The sequence below is a fragment of the Ovis canadensis genome, chromosome X, assembly GCF_042477335.2.
Source record: "Ovis canadensis isolate MfBH-ARS-UI-01 breed Bighorn chromosome X, ARS-UI_OviCan_v2, whole genome shotgun sequence".
Lineage (NCBI taxonomy): Eukaryota > Metazoa > Chordata > Mammalia > Artiodactyla > Bovidae > Ovis > Ovis canadensis.
The window spans coordinates 87,315,062-87,333,583 of NC_091727.1; positions in this window are offsets into that span (position 1 = coordinate 87,315,062).

An 18,522-nucleotide genomic window follows, 5' to 3' on the forward strand; every position below is an offset into this window, starting at 1 on the left:
CAGTAATCCATGTGACCCACTTTATTGTGCTACTCATTGCACTGGGGTGGTCTGGAACCAAACCTACATTATCTCTGAGGTATGCTTGTACAGGCAGTTTTAGCTTTTAAGGAAAAACAAATTAGACTTGTCTAAAGTTAATATCATCTATTAAAGAAAAAAAGAGAGAGAAAGAGATTCTACATGAAGTAATGCAACTATCATCACAGCCCCTATTTCAGCCTGTTGCAACAATTTGACCTGGGCCCTAAGCTAGTGGTTTTCAGAATTAGGAGCTTAAATTCCTTATGGGAGGAAGTCGGTGGAGGTGATCTTGGAGCTTTTTAAAGAGATTCACAATTCCATGTACACAAAAGCATTGTTTCTCGAAAGAATAAATTATGTCTAACATATGTGGAAGGTGTAAAAACCTACATAAATAAAACATGGATTTTAAAGTGTTAATTTATTGTAGTTCTCTCATCTCCACTACATAGTTGCTCAGTGGTGCCTAAGATTACAGATCCTGCCAAGTTTTTGATTAGAAACAAGGTGTCAGCCTGGTACAGTTACTGATGGGGATGGGACACGAAGACATCATCTGGGTTGTGACAACCCCCTAGATCTTGCTGTAGATAGCAGTCACATGAAAGTGAAAGTGAAAGTCACTCAGTCGTGTCCGACTCTTTGTGACCCCATGGACTATACAGTCCATGGAATTCTCCAGGCCAGAATACTAGAGTGGGTAGCCTTTCCCTTCTCCAGGGGATCTTCCCAACCCAGGGATTGAACCAAGGTTTCCTGCATTGCAACAGATTCTTTACCAGCTGAGCCACAATAGGTATGTGTAATAATTAAGAATTCATCCAGCTGTACCCTTAGATTTGTGCATTTTACTGTATGTCAGCTATGCCTCAATAGAAAAGAGGGAGAGTTCTTACTCAAACAGGTTAGGAAGCACTATCCTCCTAAATCTAGGCCATGATGAAATTCTTCCCATCTGTAGCAAGTGGGAAAAAAACAGAAAATACCATAAGGAGATGGTGATAAAGCTATATGTAGTTAACTCAAAGAAACGCCTTTCTTCTGAGAATCTTTCCTACTGTTTTTGGCATCATTTGTTCTGAGTATTCTTTCCTAATCTTCACGGTGTTGTAATCTCATTCTGTAAGAACAAATAATGATAATAAATGAGAGTGGTTCTTTGTTTATGTTTGTAGTTTTAGTATTGTTTGCTGTGGTTTAATACCTTTACTGGGAAAAATATTCATAAAAAGCTCTTTATTCACATTTGTTATTTCTTTAAATGGCTCCATGAAATGAAGACATGTGTCCTGAACTTTCTCCGTGACCATCTTCTTGGTCCAGATGTACTTTAAGCTGACCATACGCCCATCCATTGACTCTAACACCTCCACCCTTATTCACCTGCCAAGGCAGAGAAGCACCATGCCTACGCCCACCTGGCCCTCCCCTGCCCTCTGAAGCTCCTGAAGGGACAGCTCACTCCCACCTGGAGAGTCAGAGAAGTGGCCCTCTCCCCCTGGGACCTCCAAAGGGTCCTCACGGAGCTCTGATAGAGGGGACCTGTATTTACAGAAGGCCCAACGCAGCACATACCCAATAAAAATATTACAAAACATCACGCCTTGGAGGAAGCAGAGCCAAGACTCTCAAGAGCCCACGCACACCTGCAGCTGAGCACTCTCCTCCTGACCTTCAGACCAGGAGTCCAGCTGTCCAACACTTGGCTCATTTAATCAAGAGAAAAGTCACCACCAGTCTCCCAAGAAGACACTTCAAACCCAGCAACCCTCCTACTCTTGATAACAGACCATCTCTCTGTGATCAAGGTTATGACTTTAACACGCTTTCAGGTTTGTTTGTTTTTTTCTCAAGGAGAATTTATGACAAGGTGTTAGGAGACCGTGTTACCTATAAAACCCTTTGGTTCGCTCTGTCCTTTATCAGGTCAGCTGCCTGAACGATGATAATGTTCCACAATGCTCTTCCTGCACAAGAAGAATTATCTCCCTAAATCTACATAGAAAAGACTAAAGACTCACTGAGAACTCAGAACAATAATGTGACAATTTGTGAGCTGCCGATGACACATTATACAGAAAAAGTATTGCCAAGTCCCTAAGCTTAAAACACTTACATCGTAGAACACATAGCTAAGATAATAGCTATGTAGCTACCTTCTATTTATTTTTGCTATTGGACCACTAAAGCTATTAGGCTATAATAAAGTGAAAGTGAAAGTCACTCAGTCTTGTCTGACTCTTTGTGACCCCATGGACTATGAATTCTCTAGGCCAGAATACTGCAGTGGGTAGACTTTCCCTTCTCCAGGGGATCTTCCCAACTTTCCAAATGCTAAACTGCTTTAACTGTAAATAATTTCCTTTTACACAAAATTTCTGGGGCAAAATACCTGTTGTTGTTGTTGTTTTACATACAATGTTTCTATCAATACAGCAAACTGAAGAACATTTTTGTATGAACTCTGCCATATTGATAATGCATACATGTAAATGTTTTGGAAGATGGGAAAATTAATTTTTTCCTATCTAGTGAGCATCTCACACCATGATACGATTTGATAGCAGGCTGCTGTCTGCTTTGCTTTTAAGCTTCACTCAGCTACAGAGTTCATAATTAATTCCAAGCATCCTGGGTTCATCTACTTTACGATTCCATCTAGCAGATAAAAATTTCATATAGCTTCTTTTTTTAATCTTCTGATTTGCCTGTATGCATCTCTGATTCTTGGAGGATGAAGGAGGATATCCCTTAGATCTGAGAGGCCTATGTCCCAATTTATAAACTACCTCTTTTTCTGTAATTGGCAACTTCATCCCCAGGGCAATATTGCCTCACAAAGGAAATGAAATGAACTCTCTTCCTAAGTAAAGGCTCATGAAAATGATGATATACATCTGTTTACTTGCTGAACTCTTTTTGCACCCACAAAGTTTGACAAGCAAACAATTGATAATATATTGACTATAACTTAATCCTGAAGACTTCAACCCCATCCTTATACTCCTTTAATTTTCATACTATCACCTCCTAAACACAACTCAATGAGAAGATGAACATGACAGGAAATGATTTTATTTTTAACATGAGAAAACCATTAAAAAATACTTAAGTCAGACAACAAAAAGTACTATTGAAAAAGAAGTATGAGTCAGCTGACACTTGACTGGTCCTGACCGTGTTCATTCACTCATTCATTCAAAAACGCTGAGCAGCAATCAGCCCTATTCTAGATGCTGGGGATACAGTAGTGAACAAGAGCAGAGGTTCTGTCCTCACAAAGCTCACAGTCTCCTGTCTTTCTAAAATACACAACCCTGTCAGCTGATTTTTTTTTTCCTTTTAGTCAGCTGTTTAACAACACAATGAAGGCAGCCCCACCTTGTTTCCGTGAGCATCCAGGGATATTCTACTATTAGATACCTATAAATAATCCCCCTTTCCACAAAGTTTTCAAAGTAAAACATTCCCTATTTTTAAAATACAGCATTTCTATCATTCAGCAAATTGAAAATATTTCTATTATATATGAACTCTGCCATATTCACAATGCATTAATGTAAAGGACTTGGAAAATGGGGGAATTTTTTTCCCCCTTATTTAATGAACATCTTTTGCCATGATACAGTTATCAGAGCATTTCAAACACCTTCGGCCATGTCATTCCATGTGAAGGAGACAGCATGATCAGGAGCAAAGGGCAGATTTCTAACTAGCAAGTACTACACCAGGATTTGTGAACTATCGTTTCAGAAATGCTGTAAGGCAGAAAAGAATCACACCTGGGAAGGAGTATGTTCGAGGTACAGGTTGGAAATTCTTCTTGATAGAGTCTATTTGGAAGGAAAGAAAAGGGAAAAATTAGAACTAAACAGTTTTTGGTACCACTGTACCATTAAGGACACAGTACATGCAACCATTGGAGAAGGCAATGGCACCCCACTCCAGTACTCTTGCCTGGAAAATCCCATGGAAGGGGGAGCCTGGTGGGCTATAGTCCATGGGGTTGCACAGAGTCAGACATGACTGAAGCGACTTAGCAGCAGCAGCAGCAGCACATGCAACCGTGGCAAGTTCATCAATTGTCCAAGCCAAAAATGTCAATGGCCACAGAGGATTAACGTCCTTATTCTCATTCAAGGTAAATATCTGGTCAACATTCACTCCAATGGGACAGGATATTCTAACAGAATGGCTTCCACAGCTTTAAAATCTACAACAGAACAACGGACGTTTTGTGTCCGTGTTGCTTTACTCTCAATGTGATTTTGATTCCACTTCTCCTTTCCCTTTGATTTATCCTTTCAACGATCTAATTCTAGCTCTCATCCCTGTATCCCTGGACTGCTGTTTCAGCCTCTCAATGGATTTCCCCAGGCTCCAGTCACACACACACCCCCCCCCCCCCAGGCCATCCTGCAAATCTCAAGTAAACAAAAGTCCCCGGGTAGCCCCTCAACTGAGGGTGGCTCTCTCCTTGCTTATAGGAGTCAAGGAAAAACCCCCGCTTGCCCTTCTGGGCCCACCAGAGTCGGCCTCCAGAAGATTTCTAGTATTCTCCCTCTACCTCCCCACGTGGCTTCTATGATTCAACATGAAATCCACTTATCAGAACACATGCCTGCCTCTACTCATACCCTTCTCCATATCAGAAAGCCCTTCACCTTTCTTGACACGGCCCTAAACCCCATTGAAGCCCAGGTCTGTACAGTCACCTGCTGGGTGAGGCTCTGTCCCCCTCCACTGGGGTTTGTCCCTCTTTGGAGCTCCTTGTTTCTGACTATTTCCAGGGCGGCTCCTGGGTACTCCACCTTACTAGCTGTCCTTCCACATGTGCACTTGCCCAACTAATCCATGAGCTCCTTGAGGGAGAGCTGGCAGCTTACCTGGTTTTTCTTTCACAGGCTCTAGCACACAGCTGTGATCAACACTGTTGAATTTTTCTATTCATTTATTACAAATTATTTATATCTCTATATCAGTTGAGTATTTGCTGAATGATTTGAATTGTAGGAGCTAATTTTTCCTACCTTGGAGAAGGCAGTGGCACCCCATTCCAGTACTCTTGCCCGGAAAATCCCATGGACGGAGAAGCCTGGTGGGCTGCAGTCCATGGGGTCACTAAGAGCCAGACAAGACTGAGCGACTTCAGTTTCCCTTTTCACTTTCATGCATTGGAGAAGGAAATGGCAACTCACTCCAGTGTTCTTGCCTGGAGAATCCCAGGGACGGGGGAGCCTGGTGGGCTGCTGTCTATGGGGTCACATAGAATCAGACACGACTGAAGCAACTTAGCAGCAGCAACAATCCAGTAAGCGGCACCATCACTCAAATGTGTTTAAGCACAATAGAAAACTATGATCATTTCCTGTTGCAGTTTAGGAAATTGAACAGAGAAAGGAACATTTGCTGAGCTTCCAACCTATGTTTAAAAGTTATTTTCACTTCTATTCTGAAGCTTGCTATCTTCTGAGATCCCTTAGCTTTTTGTCTGCCGCCTCCACTTCTTAGACTCACTTACAAAACATTCCCTGCCATTCAGTGCCTTGCAGCCTCTGAACCTTCTACCAGACTTTATGATAGAATTTCCATTTTGCCTCTGGCCCACTCCACACAGCTCCCATATTACTTATCTTCTAATTAAACTGAATTAAATATATGGACTTTGTATCCATTAATGTCAGTTGGTACACTCTGCCAAAGATTTGCCGTGGCTCCCCCGCACCAATCCTAGAAACTGTTTCAGTCAGTTCAGTTCAGTCGCAGTCATGTCCAACTCTTTGTGACCCCATGGACTGCAGCACACCAGGCTTCCTTGTCCATCACCAATTCCTAGAGCTTGCTCAAACTCATGTCCATCTAGTGGGTGATGCCAAACAATCCAGAAATTGTTTAAGAAATGCCATTTTTAATTTTTTTAAAATAATTGTATTTATTTATTTTTGTCTGTTTCTTCATTGTTGTGAGGGCTTTTCTTTAGTTGCAGCAAGCGGGGGCTACTCTGTAGTTGTGCTGCATGGGCTTCTCATTTCAGTGGCTTCTCTTGTTGCAGAACAGGAGCTCTAGGGTGTGCAGGGTTCAGTAGTTGCAGCTCCCAGGCTCTAGGCGCTCAATAGTTGTGGCGCACGGGCTCAGTTGCTTTGGGGTATATAGGATCTTCCCGCACACCAGAGATTGAACCCGTGTCTTCCACATTAGTAAGTGGATTCTTTATCACTAAACCACTCAGGGAAGCCCCAGGCAGGCCGTTTTTAATTGTCATGTATTAAAATGAAACATCCACTCACCCATTCTGGTCTAGTCAACACACATTCTCAACTGGCCCTTCCTAGGCCTTTTGTCATCTGAGCCTAGGCATTTGTACTCACTTACTGACATACTGAACAGTGTGAAATTTGCATCTACACTAGATTTATAAAGTGAAGATGAATCATCATGATAAGTGATTTCCCGCCCCCAAACAGCCTTTTAAAAGTCAATATGGCAGGCCAAAACTGACAATCATTATTACTCATCTATTGCCTAAATCAGCTCAGAAAAGCTATTATGTCACATGATCTAGTTAAAAAGAAGGTTTCCAGGCAGAAACACGCTCTGAAGAATTAGGTGGGGGCACTTCCACTAAAGAAAGCAAATGGCTTCCTTTCTCTCTGCTGCCAGCCCCAACTGGCTGTCTTGACACTAGTGTTATACTTGCACAATTCCATTTCACAGAAACTTCCCCCGTGAGGGGCTTGTTACTAAAGATTGGCAAGATGAGTCAATAGAGCCATGGGGTCCTTCCATGCCGACTAGACAACAGTGTTAGATGAGCTCACAGCCCACAGTGCATCAACTTCCCCCATGAGGGGCTTGTTATTAAAGATTGGCAAGGTGAGTCAATAGAGCCATGGGGTCCTTCCATGCTGACTAGACAACAATGTTAGATTCACAGCCCACAGTGAATCAGCACTGCCTTTGACAGCACATGATACCTAGGTTTGTTATCAGAAACACCTCAGAAGCCTGCTCTCGACTCGTACCCAGGGAGCTGTTTTCTAAACGTTCCAGACAGCAGCTCTCAAATGGTACCAGAAAGGACTGATTTGCTCAACTGAAAATAACTATACAAGCCTGTACCTTTCTTTTTGAGACCACTTTATGCCAGCTGTTGGTACTGACTAAAAGTTGCAAGTGCCAAAGACTTATTTAAAAAGAACATGGAGGAACTGACCATCCATCACCTCATTTTTTCACAGACCTTGTGAAAGGACTGTCATGGAATTTTACTGGGAGAATGCCACGGGTGAACTTACATGACTCTGAGAATCACTGCTCTAAAGCACCTCACAAACTTGCTGTCCCAGTCCTTCCCTGAAAGAGGAGCACAAGAAACCTTGATGACACACCTTCTCCATTCATCATTCTTTCCCTGATATTCAATTACTCAGTGGTTTTCATCCCATCCTGGACCCCCTCAGTTTTGTTTCTCCTCTCAGCATTTCTGGGTTTCATCTCACCACTCCTGTGGCAACTAACTTCCCTTCTGTTCCTTATGAAGCACCTATTGAGCTCCTATTCTGGCAGCGTGGGAGTTCCATAAACAGACATGTGAACAAGATACCATCCTCTTATATAGAAATCAAGTTACTGAAAGACACAGGATCTAAAGAACACTTTAAACCCATAAGAGGTCTCTTCTTCTTCCCAATTTCCCATCAGTTTTCTCTATAATCTTGGGTGGCTGGTCCATTTGATGCAGTGTTCTCTTTGCAATGGTTCTCACCATGATATCTCAAATAGAATGCCTAGATGAGATGATTCTTTTCTCCCCTTTATTTCCAATTTTCTAGAATTACTTAAGCTAGATGAAATGATTCTTTTATACATGACTTTATACGGACCATAGAGAGAAGACTAGTAACAATACAAATGAAATTAGATTTTAATTCAAATTTATTTCTTCTCATTTCCAATTTAATGAACCATAGAAAATGATTCCCTAAATGATTCCATGCAAATCTCATATTTTAAACATGTGTTAGGAAATTGCAACCCTGTAATTTTCACAAATGAACTTCCATAAAATAAATAATGGCATAGCTCAGAAGGATAACTGGGAAGCAATCATATATTACTTCCACTTTTTTCTAAGTTAAGTGCCTACTAAAGCTAAACTATAATAGTCTGTGAGGCTGTGTCTAAATCAAACATTTTAGCGTCACTGGACTTGAGGCACATTTTTTAATCAACTCTTAAAGGACATGTTTTAAGGTTCTCCTTGGATTGAATTAAAAAAACCTAGGTTACAAGGGGAGAGAGAAATGAAAAGAAAAAGATTGAATCACTTCAATCACCACAGAAGTATGACCTGTTCTATTGCAAACAGGAACCAACAAGAACTACCAGATGTGTTGGTAAGTTAAGAGTTCAGCTCACAACACAACTCTCTGTCATCTTCAGCCACCATCCTCTACCCATTTTGGCTGACAAAGTAGAAATGAAGATGTTAAAATGGGTAAGTATACTTAGATTTCTTATAATTCTAAGAAGCCAAAAAGTTCCATAAGCAACTAGAGGGTGCATGTGTTAGGAGACTAGGGACTATAACAATAGAGGCTGTGCAGTAGAGTTCTAAGACCTGGGGTGGGGGTCCTTTATAAGTCCCAGCATACCCTTGCATCTCAGGCAAAGCTTGATTCCGGTAAAAAGGACAGAATCCCACCCAGCCAGGACGTTGGCTTAAGAAGAACAAGGCCATCCCAAGTTCACCCTAATGCAAACTGGAGACCTGAGCCAAGTACTGATATGGAAGTGCAGGGCAGGGCACCCCACCTCTATCTGCAGACTCTGGTCCCAATTCAGGTACAACCATCCCTCAGGGCTCCAAGGGTCATACTCCCAAAGTCAGTCACAGCAACAAAGGCCATCTGTAACAGTATCTTCTCCACACAGCCTGGCCAAACCAAAGTCAATGATGTTCTCAAAATTAGATTTTCCAATGCCTTGTGATGTAATAAGAAAACAGAATGAGAGGTAAGGTGGCAGAAATGCTTACTGAGCACCACCTTTGTGATTAAGCACTTTCCTATACTAGGAAGTGCACCACCTGTTCATACAGCTAGAGACAAGAGCAGTGAGGGTCAGTGAAATTAGGGAAAATTCTTAAAGATATGGAAATACCAGACCACCTGACACGCCTCCAGAGAAATCTGTATGCAGGTCAGGAAATAACAGTTAGAACTGGACATGGAACAACAGACTGCTTCCAAATAGGGAAAGGAGCATGTCAAGGCCATGTATTGTCACCCTGCTTATTTAACTTATATGCAGAATACATCATCAGAAACATTGGGATTGGATGAAGCACAAGCTAGAATCAAGATTGCAGGGAGAAATATCAATAACCTCAGACATGCAGATGACACCACCTTTAATGGCAGAAAGTGAGGAAGAACTAAAGAGTCTCTTGATGAAAGTGAAAGAGGAGAGTGAAAATGTTGGCTTAAAACTCAACATTCATAAAACTAATATCATGCCATCTGGTCTAATCACTTCATGGTGAATAGATGGGGAAACAGTGAAAACAGTGACAGACTTTATTTTGGCGGGGGGGGGGGAGGGGCTCCAAAATCACTGCAGATGATGACTGCAGCAATGATACTAAAAGATGCTTGTTCCTTGGAAGAAAAGTTATGACCAACCTAGACAGCATATTAAAAAGCAGAGACATTACTTTGCTAACAAAGGTCTGTCTAGTCAAGGCTATGGTTTTTCCAGTAGTCATGTATGGATGTGAGAGCTGGACTATAAAGGAAGCTGAGTGCCGAAGAATTGATGCTTTTGAACTGTGGTGTTGGAGAAGACTCTTGAGAGTCCTTTGGACTGCAAGGAGATCCAACCAGTCCATCCTAAAGGAAATCAGTCCTGGGTGTTCATTGGAAGGACTGATGCTGAAATTCCAATATTTTTGCCACTTGCTGCGAAGCTGTGACTCATTTGAAAAGACCCTGATTCTGGGAAAGATTGAAGTCGGGCGGAGAAGGGGAAGACAGAGGATGAGATGGTTGGATGGCATCACCGACTCAATGGACATGAGTTTGGGTAAACTCTGGGAGCTGGTGATGGACAGGGAGGCCTGGTGTGCTGCAGTCCATGGAGTTGCAAAGAATCAGACATAACTGAGCAACTGAACTGAACTGAACTTAAGGTTCCGGAGCTGGAAAGTAACACAGCCAGGGCTGGAAGAAAATTTTGACTGATTCTAAAGTCACCACTCTACTCTAATGTGCTGCTGCTGCTGCTGCTAAGTCGCTTCAGTCATGTCTGACTCTGTGCAACCCCATAGATGGCAGCCCACCAGGCTCCCCCGTCCCTGGGATTCTCCAGGCAAGAACACTGGAGTGGGTTGCCATTTCCTTCTCTAATGTGCTGCATGTTACTAAATAATACATGTGTTTATACTATGTGCTAGACATTGTACTGATTATTTTACATGAAACATACTGCTTAACTTTGGGAAAACTATGAGGTATTATTACTCTCATTTTGCAGATGATAAAGCTATACCTGAAGAGGTTAAGAAGTTCATCCAAGTTTGCCACCCAAGCCTGTCTGTATTTTCCCATACATTTGTTTTATAATGTAGAAAATGCCAATTTAAGAATCACATGACAAGCAAGCATGTACGGCTGTATGAAGATGTCACAGATAGTTGTCTCTGCTAGATCCAGAATCAATTAGCCATGGATGTAAATTAGAACCATCAGGAAAACTGAAGAAATAATTAAATAGGAGGTCAGGTGCACAGAATTAGAACCTACAGGAGAGCAGCCTGAGTGGGTTTTTTCCAAGCCCCTCAGGGTAGCTTTAATGCACCCTGAGTTCAGGTCAGTTGCTCAGTCATGTCTGACTCTTTGTGACCCCATTAACTGCAGCAAGCCAGGCCTCCCTGTCTATCACCTACTCCTGGAGTTGACACAAACTCATGTATGTTGAGTCGGTGATGCCATCCAACCATCTCATCCTCTGTCATTCCCTTCTCCTCCTGCCTTCAATCTCTCCCAACATCAGGGTCTTTTCAAATGAGTCACAACTTCACAGCAGGTGGCAAAAATATTGGAGTATCAGCTTCAACATCAGTCCTTCCAATGAACACCCAGGACTGATTTCCTTTAGGATGGACTGGTTGGATCTCCTTGCAGTCCAAAGGACTCTCAAGAGTCTTCTCCAACACCACAGTTCAAAGCATCAATTCTCTGGCACTCAGCTTTCCTTCTAGTTCAACTCTCATATCCGTACATGACTACTGGAAAAACGATAGCCTGACTAGATGGACCTTTGTTGACAAAGTAATGTCTCTGGTTTTTAATATGCTGTCTGCTGCTGCTGCTGCTGCTAAGTAGCTTCAGTTGTGTCTGACTGTGCGACCCCATAGACGGCAGCCCACCAGGCTCCCCCATCCCTGGGATTCTCCAGGCAAGAACACTGGAGTGGGTTGCCATTTCCTTCTCCAATGCAGGAAAGTGAAAAGTGAGAGTGAAGTCGCTCAGTCATGCCTGACTCTTAGCGACCCCATGGGCTGCAGCCTACCAGGCTCCTCTGTCCATGGGATTTTTCAGGCAACAGTACTGGAGTGGGGTGCCATCCTGTCTAGGTTGATCATAAGTTTCCTTCTAATGAGTCAGCATCTTTTAATTTCATGGCCTCAATCACCATCTGCAGTGATTTTGGAGCCCCCCAAAATAGTCAGTCACTGTTTCCCCTTCTATTTGCCATGAAGTGATGGGACCAGATGTCATGATCTTAGTTTTCTCATTGTTGAGCTTTAAGCCAACGTTTTCACTCTCCTCTTTCACTTTCATCAAGAAGCTCTTTAGTTTTTCTTCACATTCTGCCATAAGGATGGTGTTATCTGCATATCTGAGGTTATTGATATTTCTCCTAGAAATCTTGATTCCAGCTTGTGCTTCATCCAGCCCAGCGTTTCTCATGATGTACTCTGCATATAAGTAAGCAGAGTGACAATATACAGCCTTGACATACTCCTTTTCCTATTTGGAACTACCTGTTTTTCCATGTCCAGTTCTAGCTGTTGCTTCCTGACCAGCATACAGGTTTCTCAAGAGGCAGGTCAGGTGGTCTGGTATTACCTTCTCTTTCACAATTTTCCACAGTCAAGGCTTTGGCATGCATAGTCAATAAAGCAGAAATAGATGTTTTTCTGGAACTCTCTTGCTTTTTTGATGATCCAGCAGATGTTGGCAATTTGATCTCTGGTTCCTCTGCCTTTTCAAAAACCAGCTTGAACATCAGGAAGTTCACGGTTCATGTACTGCTGAAGCCTGGCTTGAAGAATTTTGAGCATTACTTTATCAGTGTGTGAGATGAGTGCAATTGTGTGGTAGTTTGAGCATTCTTTGGCATTGCCTTTCTTTGGGACTGGAATGAAAACTCACCTTTTCCAGTTCTGTGGCCCCTGCTGAGTTTCCAAATTTGCTGGCATATTGAGCACAGCACTTTCACAGCATCATCTCTTAGGATTTGAAATAGCTCAACTGGAATTCCATCACCTCCACTAGCTTTGTTCATAGTGATGCTTCCTAAGGCCCACTTGACTTCAGACTCCAGGATGTCTGGCTCTAGGTAAGTGATCCCACCATCATGATTATCTGGGTCATGAAGATCTTTTTTGTATAGTTCTTCTGTTTGTTCTTGCCAATTCATCTTAATATCTTTTGCTTCTGTTAGTTCCATATGATTTCTGTCCTTTAGTGAGCCCATCTTTGCATGAAATATTCCCTTGGTATCTCTAATTTTCTTGAAGAGATCTCTATTCTTTCCTGTTCTATTTTTTCCTCTATTTCTTTGCATTGATCTCTTAGGAAAGCTTTCTTTTCTCTCCTTGTTATTCTTTGGAACTCTGCATTCAAATGGGTATATCTTTCCATTTCTCCTTTGCTTTTCACTTCTCTTCTTTTCACAGCTATTTATAAGGCCTCCTCAGACAGCCATTTTGCTTTTTTGCATTTCTTTTTCTTGAGGATAGTCTTGATCCCTGTCTCCTATACAATGTCATGAACCTCTGTCCATAGTTTATCAGGCACTCTGTCTATCAGATCTAGTCCCTTAAATCTATTTCTCACTTCTACCGTATGATCATAACGGATTTGATTTAGGTCATACCTGAATGGTCTAGTGGTTTTCCTCACTTCCTTCAATTTGAGTCTGAATTTGGCAATAAGGAGTTCATGATCTGAGCCACAGTCAGCCCCCAGTATTGTTTTTGCAGACTGTATAGAGCTTCTCCATCTTTGGCTGCAAAGAATGTAGTCAATTTGATTTCGGTGTTGACCATCTGGTGATGTCCATGTGTAGTCTTCTCTTGTGTTGTTGGAATATGGTGTTTGCTATGACCAGTGTGTTCTCTTGGCAAAACTCTACTAGCCTTTGCCCTTCTCCATTCTGCTCTCCAAGGCCAAATTTGTCTGTTACTCCAGGTGTTTCTTGACTTCCTACTTTTGCATTCCAGTCCCCTATAAAGAAAAGGACATCTTTTTTTGGGTGTTAGTTCTAAAAGGTCTTGTATGTCTTCATAGAACTTAATGTACCCTGGTTTGAGAAAAAATAAAAACAAAAACAGTGGTTGAAGTCAGTTATATGAAACTCTCATCACCCACCTCCACTATGAAGCTCTCATCACCCACCTCCACTATGAAGCTCTCATCACCCACCTCCACTATGAAGCTCTCATCACCCACCTCCACTATGAAGTTGCATGCACTCCTCGACCATCTTCTCCCTCACATGCCCACCAGAGATTAAGCACAGCAGAGGTTCAGACCATCTAAAGAATAACCCTGGAGTCTGTGTCTAAGCTTGTGACTCTGGCTTCTGTAGATCAAAGAGTCAGTGTCTCAGTAAATCACACCCTGCACCTGTTCTTTTGGTGTGTGTTTTCTATCCGCCCCATCTTGGCTTAGCGCCTTACATCTGCAGAGAGGCATCCTACCTACACACCTTCTGAAAGGACATCCCCCTTTTTATGGCATCAGTAGCATTAGACTTAATTTCTATTTCCCACTATTGAAGCATTCTCTTCTAGTATAAACTTGTTTGTCTCACTTAAACACCAGAGGAAAAAATTAAAGGGGGCCTAAAGAAAGAAAGAAAGAAAGTGAAGTCGCTCAGTTGTGTCCAACTCTTTGCGACCCCATGGACTGTAGCCTACCAGGCTCCTCTGCCCATGGGATTCTCCAGGCAATAGTACTGGGGTGGATTGCCATTCCCTTCTCCAGGGGGTCTTCCCAACCCGGGGGCCTAGGAATACTTATAAATATTTCATAATCTTGCTTGTCTAGGGAGATAAGTTGGCAGGAAGCAGCAGCTTCCGGGAAAATATATACAATAGGTACCATGGAAACAAACCCCAAAGTGTCATCAAGTTGATTTTTTTTTCATTCCTTGGGAAAGTATTTTTCTTCTCATTGTGTATACAAACAAACTGCCTAACAGGGCCTTTAAAGTTTAGGAAGCAGGTGACTAAAGATTTTGGGTCAGCAGTTCAATTGGCAGCTTACATATCTCCATTTCTCACTGAATTCCCTACCTGTAGTAACATCAACCCCCCAGTCACACCTGGGCTCCAAGATGAACCCTTTTCTCTGCAGCCAATGTGAAGAAGCCCCCACCTGCCCAATCTAAGACTTGAGCAGCAAAACAATGCAAGTATTACATTATACCAGTAGGATAAATACCCAGCAGTCCAGACTGATCTAAATCACTGAATAAACAAACATGGGGCAGAGGGCACAGTGGGGAAACAGCTCTTCCTAACAGAATTCTTTCAATTACTAAATGGAACAAGAAGAGGCAAAGAATACCACCATTAGGCAAAGAACACAGAACTAAGTGTTGCAGGCAAGAATCATCAAGAGATGCCAAAATGAGAGAACACAAGTATGACTGAGACACAGGACATCTGCATAGTGTCAAAGTGTTTCCCCACAAGCTATTGAGGAATAGAGAAAAGAACAGTAACTTTTCAGTGGAGCTCAGCAGATCCATCTTAACTAAGTGAAGTTATCACCAATTATAAGACTTGACATCACTTACCTGCTATTAATAATATGATACCCTGAGAAAGGCATTTTCAGGGTACTTTTTGTCAAAATGCATACCATAATTTAATGAGAAAACATCACACAACTCCAAGCTGAGGGACATTCTTCAATATAACTAGCTCGTACTCTGCAAAAATAGTCAAGGTTAGGAAGACCAAGAAAAACAGAGCATCTATTCTGGATTGGAGGAAAACGAAACTGACAAGGAAAGACAATCTGATCCTGAGTGCCATCCTGGACAAGGATAAGGCCCTTAGTAGGTCAGCTGGAAGAAAGTGAATGAGGTCTGTATTTGAGCTACTTGAGTGTCAATGCTGGTATTGACACGTGCACTGCGGTTACATAAACTGTTAACATGTGGGGAAGCTGGGTAATGGTTATAAGGCTTTCTTTGTAGTATTTATATGCTTAAGTCTGAAATCATTTCAAAATGAAATAAAAAATGTTTAAGTAATAAGCTCTTTCCTCCCCACAAACAAAGCCTCAAAAACCATTCAAATATTTCAAATACAGTATCTATTTCTGTACTAAAAGTTGCTTTCTCTGTAACATTATCATCCTGGGCTGCCCAACAGAATGCCCCCTGACCACTCCAGCCTCTAGCACCTTCACACAGGTCAGATTAACCTCCCTAAAACGTCTCCTTACATACCACTTCATTATTAAAAAATAACATTTGTTTTAAAATAGTTTATGCTCCTTATGGACTAACAGACAATATTCTAAGACTTTACCCAAGTGGCCAGTCTCTCAATGTCTACGTAATCCTGGCTGTTTGTCTCTTCTGCAAAGTCCCCACTCTAGCCAGACACTTGGTCCAATTTTTACTCTGCAAATAGTGTGCATTCTCACCTCCATGCCCAAGCCCTTGCCATGAACTCTGACTCCCGTATTTCTTTTTGTTTCTGCATCCTGCCCTTCCTTCAATCCACACAAATGCTGTGTGAAGCTCACCCTAGCCTTGAGCTTCCTGTGACCAATCTCTTCCACTAAACACATAGTATCTGTCACTGATGTGTTTCCTGGCTCCATCTGCATTTGTAGCTCATCTCTCCTCAACCAGCCTCATGGACCCCCAGAGGGACTTCCACCTTCTCAATCTAGGACCGTCTACAGAACACAGCAGGGGCCCAGACAGCCAGTTGTGACTTCCCCCCACTGCCATATAACCTGGTGACCCAGACTCCCAGGCCAAGGAATAAGGCAGGATATCACCCCCTCAGAACCTATGAAACCCACTACCATCTCTGCTATCCTTCCCAGCTTGCGTTCTCAATTTTCTCAACTCTGTTGTAAGTGGTTACGTATGAAAGACACACACACACGTATATATATATGAAACATATATACATATACAGAGTACATTTTTATACACTGAATAATATATGTGCTTGCTTTAAAACTTCAAGATCCACTTGAATGCCAATTATATCTTTGCAGTGGAAAAGACTTCAATAAGTTACTTTATGTGGAGTCTTCAAGAGAAAATAACATTCACTTTTCCTTTCCTATACAACTGCCAAGTCAGAAATGTGCAAAAGAAACATACCCTGGAGTAGGTATCTTCTCTTTGTTGGCTCAGGAAATAAATCAGTCTCTTTAATGTTTCCTGTTAATTTGTAAACAAGTTTTTGAAAGCTGCAAAAAACAACAACAACAACAACAACAACAATAAAGGTGATAATGTACAGTCCTCTGGCAGAAGGAAGACTTAGAAACGAGTTCAAGTTTTTATTTTTCAACGACTCACTCAAGCCATACAGAGCACCTTAGAAATACAGTACCAGAAAGGACACCTGGAGGTCTCCAGACCATTCCACAGCCTTTATCTGAGGCAGGAGGGATCAGGGGGTCACAGGCCAAATCCAGCTGCCATGCCAGGTATATGGTGTTATTGGAACATAACTGTGCCACATGTGTACATATGGCCTCTGGCCATTTTCCTGAAGAAAAAAATTATTATTTGGCCTTCTACAGGAAAAGTTCAGCAATCCTGGTCTAAATTATCAAGTTTACCGAGAAGGAGGAGCTCTATAATCTCCCTAGCAATATATTCCAGTGAGTAGCCGGTTATCAGTAAGAATTTTTTCATTTTGAACCAAATAACCCCTGGATGCCATTTAATATTATTTCCTTCAAAATTGTTTAAGACACATTTTCATCTTCACTGACATATTACAGAAACATAAATGAAATAGGTCAAAACAATTATTGGCTCCCAAAGATGGGTTCAATAAAGGACAGAAATGGTATGGACCTAACAGAAGCAGAAGATATTAAGAAGAGGTGGCAAGAATACACAGAAGAACTATACAAAAATGATTTTCATGACTCAGATAATCACGATGGTGTGATCACTCACCTAGAGCCAGACATCCTGGAATGTGAGGTCAAGTGGGCCTTAGGAAGCATCACTATGAACAAAGATAGTGGAGATAATGGAATTCCAGTTGAGCTATTTCAAATCCTGAAAGATGATGCTGTGAAAGTGCTGCATTCAATATGCCAGCAAATTTGGAAAATTCAGCAGTGGCCAGAGGAATGGAAAAGGTCAGTTTTCACTCCAATCCCTAAGAAAGGCAATGCCAAAGGACGCTCAAACTACCGCACAATTACACTCATCTCACATGCTGGTAAAGTAATGCTCAAAATTCTCCAAGTCAGGTTTCAACAATATGTGAACCGTGAACTTCCACATATTAAGCTGGTTTTAGAAAAGGCAGAGAAACCAGAGATCAAATTGGCAACATTCACTGGATCATCAAAAAAGCAAGAGAGTTCCAGAAAAACATCTATTTCTGCTTTATCAACTACATCAAATCCTTTGACTGTGTGGATCACAATAAACTGAAAAATTCTTCAAGAGATGGAAATACCACACCACCTGACCTGCCTCTTGAGAAACCTGTATGCTGGTCAGGAAGCAACAGTTAGAACTGGACATGGAATGACAGACTGGTTCCAAATTGGTAAAGGAGTACATCAAGGCTGTATATTGTCACCCTGCTTATTTAACTTCTATGCAGAGTACATCATGCAAAATATCAGTCTGAAAGAAGCACAAGCTGGAATCAAGATTGCTGGGAGAAATATCAATAACCTCAGATATGCAGATGACACCACCCTTATGGCAGAAAGAAGAACTAAAGATCCTCTTGATGAGGGTGAAAGGAGAGAGAGGAAACGCTGGCTTAAAACTCAACATTCAAAAAACGAAGATCATGGCATCCAGTCCCATCACGTCATAGCAAATAGATGGGGAAACAAGGGAAACAGTGGCAGACTTCATTTTCTTGAGCTCTAAAATCACCGTAGATTATGACTGCAGCCCTGTAACTAAAAGATGCTTGCTCCCTGGAAGAAAAGCTATGATAAACCTAGACTATATATTAAAAAG